The sequence below is a fragment of the Aegilops tauschii genome, chromosome 7 (genome assembly GCF_002575655.3).
Source record: "Aegilops tauschii subsp. strangulata cultivar AL8/78 chromosome 7, Aet v6.0, whole genome shotgun sequence".
In the NCBI taxonomy this organism is placed as follows: Eukaryota; Viridiplantae; Streptophyta; class Magnoliopsida; order Poales; family Poaceae; genus Aegilops; species Aegilops tauschii.
In genome coordinates, this window is record NC_053041.3 from 594446131 (window position 1) to 594455414 (window position 9284).

The 9284-nt window shown below is 47.3% G+C and overlaps 1 long non-coding RNA gene across 3 annotated transcripts; it reads right to left on the reverse strand.

The window, feature by feature from the left end:
* Positions 1–6853: 6853 nt before the first annotated feature.
* On the reverse strand, positions 6854–8435 carry LOC109777384 (uncharacterized). 3 transcript variants are annotated; one of them, XR_012189797.1, is made up of 4 exons: positions 8172–8435; positions 7959–8070; positions 7649–7843; positions 6854–7120 (listed from the first exon to the last, which is right to left on the reverse strand). It is a non-coding gene; the product is annotated as an uncharacterized lncRNA (long non-coding RNA). The 3 variants fall into 3 exon arrangements; XR_012189798.1 differs by having other exon boundaries at positions 7649–7864; XR_012189796.1 differs by having other exon boundaries at positions 7649–7869.
* Positions 8436–9284: the final 849 nt, after the last annotated feature.

The window sequence follows — 9284 nt, forward strand, 5'->3', positions numbered from 1 at the left end:
ATATAGAGCACTTAGCAGTTTCCGCCACCTCCCATTCTCCTCTCGACGCCGAAGCCCTGCCCCGACGCCGATCGACGCCGACGCCACCAGGCTGCTGCCCCGATGCCGATGGACGCCGACGCCCCAGTGAGCTCCGCCGCCCCCCACTTCCCCTGCCCTGCGCGCCGCCGCCGCCGCCCCCGCCCCCAGTGAGCGCCGCCGCCGCCCGGCCCTGCCCTGCCCTAGCGCGCCGCCGCCGCCGCCGCCCCTGCCCTGCCCTGCCCCTGCCCGCCGCCCGCCGCCCCTGGCCCTGCCCCTGCCCCTGCCCGCCGCCCGCCGCCCGCTGCCCCTGCCTGCCGTCCTCCGCCTCCCGCCGCCGCCTGCCGTCCAGTAATGGAAGAAGAAGAAAGAAAAAGGAAGAAGAAGAAAGAAAAAGGAAGAAGAAGAAAGAAAAAGGAAGAAGAAGAAGAAACCAAAAAGAAAAAGGAAGAAGAAGAAAGAAAAAGGAAGAAGAAGAAAGAAAAAGAAAAAGGAAGATGAAGAAAGAAAAAGGAAATAGAAGAAAACAAAAAGAAAACCAAATGAAAACCAAAAAGAAAAACAAAGAAAACAAAACAAAACAAAACCAAATGAAAACCAAAAAGAAAAACAAAGAAAACAAAAGAAAACAAAACCAAAAGGAAGAAGAAAAGGAAGAAGAAAAGGAAAAAGAAAAGGAAGAAGAAAAGGAAAAAGAAAAGGAAGAAGAAAAGGAAGAAGAAAAGGAAAAAAGAAGGAAGAAGAAAAGGAAAAAGAAAAGGAAGAAGAAAAGGAGGAAGAAAAGGAAAAACAAAATAAGAAAAGGAAGAAGAAAAGGAAAAAGAAAAGGAAGAAGAAAAGGAAAAAGAAAAGGAAGAAGAAAAGGAAAAACAAAATACTTGGCAGTGCTCAATAATCTTATTTTTTAATTCCTCCTCCTCTATGTCCCCTTAATCTTATTTTTTAATTCCTTTATACTTAAAGAATTTTTACTACATGCAGGAGTGACATATGGCGGGCGATAGAGCCGAGCCGCTTAGGGATCCGGAGGCTGAATGTTATTTAATGGGCATCATCAACAACGAGATTCCTTATATGCCGGGCTCAGAATATGAGCAAGAAGAGGATGTAGTCTCTTCTTTTCTGAACCTTGACGGTGATCAAGAAGGCGATAATCAAGAAGGTGAAGGAACGGACATTGTCGACGGAGGTCAACCGTCAACAAACGACGATCTCGAATTGCAAGTAGCAACCACCTCCGGCGAGGTATATATATACATTGAGCCTCTCGTGATACAAACTTACTGAAATGTGAATACATATGTATTAACGCGCGCGACTCTCTTTCTTTTTTTAGCCCTCGGCCGGATCGAGTACGACAAAGCGTGGCAAATCCAAGGCGATGAAAACAGGAGAAACATATGCCATTGAGTTTGTCAGTGAAACCGGCAAGCCCCTACAGCACACCTCAAAGTTTATCAACCAATGTGGAGTCGTTGTTAGAGACAACGTCCCGATCACCGTCCAGGAATGGAAGGAGCCAAAGAAGGCATGTCTTGGTTTCAGTTTTGTCGACAAGAGAACGAAAAAGGATTGCTGGAGAAAGCTTATGGAACATTTGATTCTACCTCCGGAATACAACAAAGTCGATGAATTCGGTAACGAGGTTCCGGGTGGACGTGAGAGGAGGAGGCTAGTTAAAGAGTTCGCTCTTCAGAAGATGGGCGAAGCATTCCGGAACTTCAAGAAAAATTTATCCCGTGACTATGTCAACAAGGGCAAGACTCCGGATTTCAATGGACAACATGAGAAACTGAAAGATGATTGGCCAGAATTTGTGAGGCAAAAGCAATCGGAGCATTTCAAGGAAATATCGAAAAAAATAAGGATAATGCGAGTAAGAAAAAGTTCCATCATATTATGGGGCCAGGAGGATACCGCCTTTCGGAGCCTAGGTGGCAGAAGATGGAGGAGGACCTGAGGGTGCGAGGAATCCCTCTAGGTACAGAGGGATGGGACCCAAGGGCCAAAAGCTGGTGGTACGGGCATGGGGGATCGCTAGACCCGGAGACAGGGGTGTGTGTTCACCGGCAGAAAAAGTTTGCTCCCACCCAAGCCCTTATTGACGCAATGACCCAAGCTCAAGAGGGCTTGATCAAGTTCAACAGAGAGAAAGACGCACTGACAACAGCCCTCGGGAATGATGAACACGGAGGACGTGTACGAGGCAAAGGCAAAGTTCCGTGAAAAGTAGGGTTTTCCCAGGACAATGACCCGTACTGTTACGGAAGCCGTAAGAGAAAGACGGACCGGGATGCAGATCTTATGGCAAAGTTTGCATCGGAACTCCATGAGTTGAAGCAGACCGTGCATGAACTAGTAAAAGAAAAATCGGCTGCAGGGCCGCATGAAGATCATGAAGCGGATCGCGGAAGCCAGCAGCGGAGAAGCAGCGTGGCTTCCACGGATGCCCCGCCTGGTGCTAGTGCACCGATGATCGAGATTCGTGCACCGGAGCCTCACTACCCCGTGGATGATGTAAAGGAGATGAAAGAATGTGATCTGCATTATCCCGTGGGGAACGTTTCCACGAAGGTAGCTAGCGGCAGTGCTTTACCCTGTACACCTGGAGCACTCCACCACAACAACCCCATTGCATATGGCTATGCTCGTGTCACGGTGGAAGACATAGTCCAAGGGTTTGAGGACCTGGAGATTGACAAAGCTACACCTGAAGGGGAGAGAAGACTTGTAGATGTCAAGCGCCAGATCATTCTATGGAAAAAGAAGTACATAGTGTTTCCAGGCGAGCGCCAAGGCTAGCAAGTCCACCCCCCTCCGATGGTGGTGGTGGTGGCGGTGGTGGCGGTGGTGGTGGTCGTGGTGGTTCACCTACACCTCCTTCACGCCATTTGACGTCGTCCCCCGATCCACAACCTCCGGCGGGTACGACGCCCCCCAATCCTCCTCCGGCGGGTACGACGCCCCCCCAATCCACCTCCGGCGAAGAAGCAGAAGCAGGCGGACAGCAAGGAAACCCGCTCCTGGACTATTAACCCGGACCCTTATGTACCTAAGACCACAAGGGTACCGGAGCCATCACTGAAGCCTCTCCTCCCAAGGCCTTGGGAACTTAGTGAAGCTGAAACCAAATTGGCCGCGTCTGCTCATTATGAGAAATGGAAGGCGGATATGAAGGCGATAAAAGAGCCTGAGCCCAAGCAAGTATTCACTGAGAAGCAAAAGAAGTGGGCTAAGGATTTTTTGACGACACCGTCCCAAGCCGAGCTGAATATGCCTGACGACTATGGACATGAACTTCGTAGGCAAGCAAAAATATTGAAGGAGGAGAAAGAAGAAAGTAAAAAAAGCGGAAAACAAGTTGACCAGCTCGGGATGCAGAAGAAACAATCGATCCCCCCGCTCATAGTGAAAGCCGGTCCGGAAGAGGACCCCGAGATCATAGCAGCTGCGGCAGCACTTGGATTGACTGTAGCGAGTGCCATGAAACAAGCGTCCGAGATGGGTTTGACTCTTCGTGCCTTCTTAGGCCTTGAGGATGCGCCAGTATGTGAGATAGCATTACAATATGTGCGGAATGGGCCTCTCGTCGAGCCTGCGCGGGAAGAGTCTACCACCACAAATGCGAAATCTGCTACGTTGGTACAAGCAATTCATAACATGGGCCAACAAAGAATATGTTTATGCGGATGTTACAGAGGAGCATCACACCAAACGGTACTCTGTACAAGTTCATATGAGTGAATTGTTCCAGCTGTTCAATCTGCGCGACCTCGACAAATCTATGCTGAGTTGCTACGTTCTGTAAGTGATTTATTTCTACCTCATCTCGTTCTTCATTGCCTGCACTATATATATATATATATATTGTCCTAACTATATTGTTGCGTACGCTATTATGCAGATTGAAGATTTGGGAATGCAAAATAAGAAACATCCATGATGTTGGGTTCATTGACCCACATATCGTTAATGGACATGTGTTACAACATCACCCCGAAGACGTGGAGAAAGACTTGTACAAGTTTCTTAGAAAGCATCAACTCAAAAGTCATATTCTATTTCCTTACCATTTTGGGTGAGTGTTTCTCTCTTGTGCCCATTCTCTTTTGTTTACTCCATGCATGGTATGTCTAATCGATGAGTTATGCATGACTGTGCATGTAACGTGTCCGCAGGTTCCACTGGATTCTGCTAAATATTGAACTTCACACCTCCAGAGTTCTAATCATGGACTCTATGGATTCGGATCCAAAGCGTTGGGCCGACATGAGAAAAATGCTGCAAAAGTAATTATTTTCAATCATTTGAGCTCTATATCGATCGGTCTCTTTCGTTCATTTCATAATATCAAGTAACTAATAACTCCCCTGTTCATTTAATTTTCTTTGCCCTGTAGGGTTTGGAGACGGTTCTCAGAAGAAATTGTCGGTGAATTCAAACATGAGCTAGATTTTAGAAGGTTAGTTAATGTGGATAAGCAGCCACCGGGGACCAATCTATGTGGATACTATGTTTGTGAGAACATCCGGAGACACACCTCTGAGCGGAAGGCATCGGATAGCGTGCGGAAGGCGACGGATAACTTGCGGAGGAGGCTTAGTCCAGAAGCTCGCTTCCGACCAATTCAAGATGAATTAGCAGGATTTTTCATGAGGGAAGTCATCAATCCTAAAGGAGAACACTATACCGAGGACGAAGAAATTTATATGCATACCCGAGATTGAAACTTGTTCGAAGTTGTCTATGGTCATCCATCCTAATTGTGTATGGAAACTTGTTCGAAGTTGTATATGGTCACCCGAGATTGAATATATATTATATATTCCTCTTGAATTCTTCTTGTTTGAAATTTCATATGCATGTATATAGTAGCGTAGAATATGTGTACTGAAACTTCATCAAAATTAAAATAAAACACAAAAAAAAATATAAAAGAAATAAAACACTACAAATTAAAAAAAAACCAGGTTTAGGGGGGCTAAAACCCTAAACCTGCGGAGGAGGCCTTTAGTCCCGGTTAGCCACGAGAACCGGGACTAAAGGTCCTCCGCCCCGACGGACCCCTGGCGCCCACGTGGACGGGTCTTTAGTCCCGGTTAGCCACGAGAACCGGGACTAAAGCCTTTAGTCGCGGTTCGTAAGAGGCGCGACTAAAGGGGGGTCTTTAGTCGCGCATATTTAGTCCCGGTTGCACAGCCGGGACTAAAGGCCTTTTTTCTACCAGTGTTCCTTTTAGAGTTTTGGTCAACACTGATAGGTAGGCATGCTTGGTTGGTGCAGAGTTCGTAGTGAGTGCTCTGTCTGTGGTTGGTGTCGCTCAAGTCCGAACTCTGACCATGTATTGACACTAGAATGTTATGCCTGATATGAACCCAAGAGCCATTAGGCATACTGTTTTGACAGGACATAGTAACAATCCAGAGCGCAAAAAGTACACCTGCATGCGTGCATGATCTGAACAATGTTGCCCCTGCTCTGCCACTCTATGTTGCCACGGTAGTTTTAGGTGGGTTCAATCTATACTTTTAGGTGGGTTCAATCTTTTGCAATGAACTCTGAACCAGATTAACCGTATGAATTAGCAACAAATTCTCGATGTCTGGTGTTTCTGTTTTTCTAGTCAAAACAAGAGATTAGACTCTGAATTTATCCAACACTAACAGTAGTAGGTGTTGTACGTGGTGCGATGTGATGCAGGGGCTAGGGTGCTGATGCAGTGTAACTTCAAGGTGAACTCCAGTGCGACACCGGAGGAGATCTCCCTGGAGGCGGAGCGCACAATGCACCAGCATGGTGTGGGTTTCGAGTAACGAGCGTGGATTTCATTCACGGCTGGCCGACGGGGAGGTTTGCTCACGGTTGGCTGGTGGGAGCACTGTGTAGATCGAGTCAACGATGCGAGGGAGTCGACAACGAACATACAGCCGAGCTGAGCGGGAAGGATAGGGTGAATGGGGCAGAGGTGCAAGCGAGCAACGAGCTGGGCCGGCGGCCGCAGCAAAGGCGGAGGGTGAGTGCGGCAGGTTGGCGTTGGGCACGGCCAGCAGCGTCAGCAACGACCGCCCCGCCAACTTCGTGGCCACCGGGGAGGATGCTAGCAGCCGTGCGAAGTCGAAGAAGTTGGGTAACGCGGCGAGCACGACCGTCACATTGACTCCAGCGGCCAGGGTAGGCAGCAGCGCGGGGGTGAGCAGGGAGACATGACCTCAGGGGTTGGGATTATGTTGTCCTGCGGGTTGATTTGGGAAAACGACAGGCGGGTACTTGCAAAAGTGCCGCCGTCTACCTGGCTGCCAGGTGTCTTGCTGTGATAGGCCCAGGACAAGTCGGGATATGGTAGAGTGTAGTTTTGCATGTTAGGGACTAAATCATCACATTATGTGCAAGTTGAGATACCTAGGTTGCTTTTAACTTAACTTTATATGCAGACTACAAAGAAACGGAGGGAATACGTACTGCCCGATACCAGCGAGTTAAGCCAGGTGCACCTGCAGTCATCTGCGCTATACATTACAGGTCCAAGATCTTCCAGCTACTACTACCCAGAGCTAGTTGGGTAGCCTCCCTCTAGACCATTGGTTGTATTGTATGTGTTAGGCCGACCCCTACCACCATCACCAGCATTTTCACGCGTGATTCAATTTAGTACTAGATAGGTGCCCCGGCTTGCCACACGTTGCCCACAAAACAGCAGACAACCAGATATGATTAACCATTTTGAAAGATGATAGAGCTAAAGTGGTATATGTACAAGTGATTTTAGCACACGAATATGGACTTTCACAAGTATAAACAATGTAAAAAAACAGCAGCAATCATTTAAAGAGGAATGTGAAAAAGAACACACTATGATAATATTGAGGAGAATAGCCCAAGCAAAGAGCTAGTCACATGTGAATCAAGGCAGTTCTATATAAGCAGAATATGGATGAAGTATTTGTAGTAGGTCACAGAACCACATCTACATCTGACATTTTGAATCAAAGGGCTAAGACATGTTCTTCAAAATAAAAAAACAACATACACTATTTTCCCTTGCCTTCCCCGGATATCATGATTTCGTTTCTTCTATGAAGATATCCAAAAGGATATCGTCGACCTGATCCACAGAAGAATTGAAGAATTAATATTATCAACCAACACAAGGCAAATAACACGACAAAATATGTATCATCTGACATCCTTTGCGGTGCTAAAAATAGTATGTAAGCAGGATGGGCATATTGTGCACAAGCAATTACTCCCTCCGTTCCTAAATACTTGTCTTTCTAGCCATTTTAAATGACTATCACATATGGAATGTAGACATATTTTAAAGTGTAGATTCACTCATTTTATTCCGTATGTAGTCACTTGTTGAAATGCCTAAAAAGACAAGTATTTAGGAACGGAGGGAGCAGCATATAAGCTTAGGCGAGTATCACCAATCTATTATATAATTAAATTAATTAATTAATTAAATTATATATAATAAATAAGAGAATTGGGTTTCTAGGCGTCCGGCGTTTGTGGCAGTTTTGCAGAAAAGCCCTTATCTTTTAGGTAATTCAACCCGCACTCCTTTTTTAAAGTGAGAAAAGGTTTTGCCCTGGATTGTAAAAAAACATGAACAGACATGAGGACGGACTCTTTCTCTCCCTCGCCTCCAGATCCCAGCCGCCAGGAGGCTCGTGACCCACGCGACCCTCAATCCGCTGCCGCGCTGTCCGGCGGACGCCGGCGATCGCATCAACCGGCACCACCGTTCCGCTTCAGCCCCTCCTCTCCCCAGCGCGGCCCAACCCTCACCAGCTCTCCCTGCCTTACGAACCAAGTCTTGTGCCTGCCAATTAATAGTCCCACTCTGCTCTATTACATCAAATGCAACCAACTTAGATATATTCATGCATTACAAGATCAACAAGCCAACAAAAAGAGGATGAGATGTTCATGTTTACCCTAGAGAAATAAAGAAAGCGACCTGCCGCATGTATTATATGCGTCACCAATCGAAAATGAGCAGAGAGGAGAGGCGCATGAATCCAAAGAAAAGCACCATGGGTGACAAGCCTAATATAATAGAAAAAAAGATCTCAGCTTAATTGCCATTTGAGATAATAATCCTAAAGAAGGAGAGAGAGAGAGAGAGAGAGAGAGAGAGAGAGACGAACTGAAGATACAGAGAAAATTGATGCCCATATTGATTCGTGGTACAGAGACCAGCTCATGGAAGAGAAAACCAGGGCCTGGGGGCTTTCACCGGAGGTAGCTTCGGCACTCCCACATCCGTGGCCACCGGCAGAAGAGCAGCACCACCAGACCGCCCCCGTGTGTGCTGGCCGGCCGCCAGATCTGGCGCAACCGAGCCAATTGCACACCTGCCCCGCAACCCCGGTTGCCCCAGCCACCCTCCGGGAGGAGGGGCTCCACCACCAGCACTGCACGGGAGGAGGCTCCGCCTTGGCCCCAGTGCGCCGACGAGCAGGCCACCGCCGCCCCAGCCGTAGCCAGAAAGCACACCGATGCTGGCAGCTGGGATGTGGCTCTGGCCAGCCACCGCGGCCAAGAACAGGAGAGCAACACTTGGGTGGTGAGGTGGATGGAGAAGAGGAGAGGAAGAGGAGGAGCAACGATGCGTGGTCAGGCAGCAGGAGGAAGATGGAGGCGGAACGGCGCTTGGGTGATGAGGAATGGCGATGTGTTGTGGATAAGAAGGCACGCAGTGGGCGGTGACATCGGTGGATATTTGGTGCCTGTTGCTTTTTTTTCCTTTTTATTAATCAACTGTGGACTGGAAGCTGCTGGATGCAGACGTGCCCATCCGAGCGGCTGGTGACACATGGATGTAAGTACTGTGCTATTTTGTATTGTTTTGACCTATTCCTGGGCGTATATCAATCAAGGGATCGGTGTTATTCAGTGTGATTCTGCTTTATTTCATTGCTGCAGGATTCAAAACATTTGTACAATTTTGGTAGTTTTTCGTTCATATTTCGCCCATTGTTTTGTCCAAAAATTCAAATTTTGGATTGTCCATTTCGCCTGAGGTCTTCCGAAAAATTCCAAAATTCACTCATTTCATTCAAGGGTGGTAATTTATTCAAAATGAAACATAAAACCTACAAAACCATGGCTGGATGCTATGCGTGCTAGCACTGTTTTTCAGATGAGCATCAATTATAATTATTTCTTGTTGTCTGTTGTTACTATCATAGTTTCATATTCATGCCAACCATTCCTTACAAATACATTATCAGATAGACTAATTAAAAGTGAGTGAAACA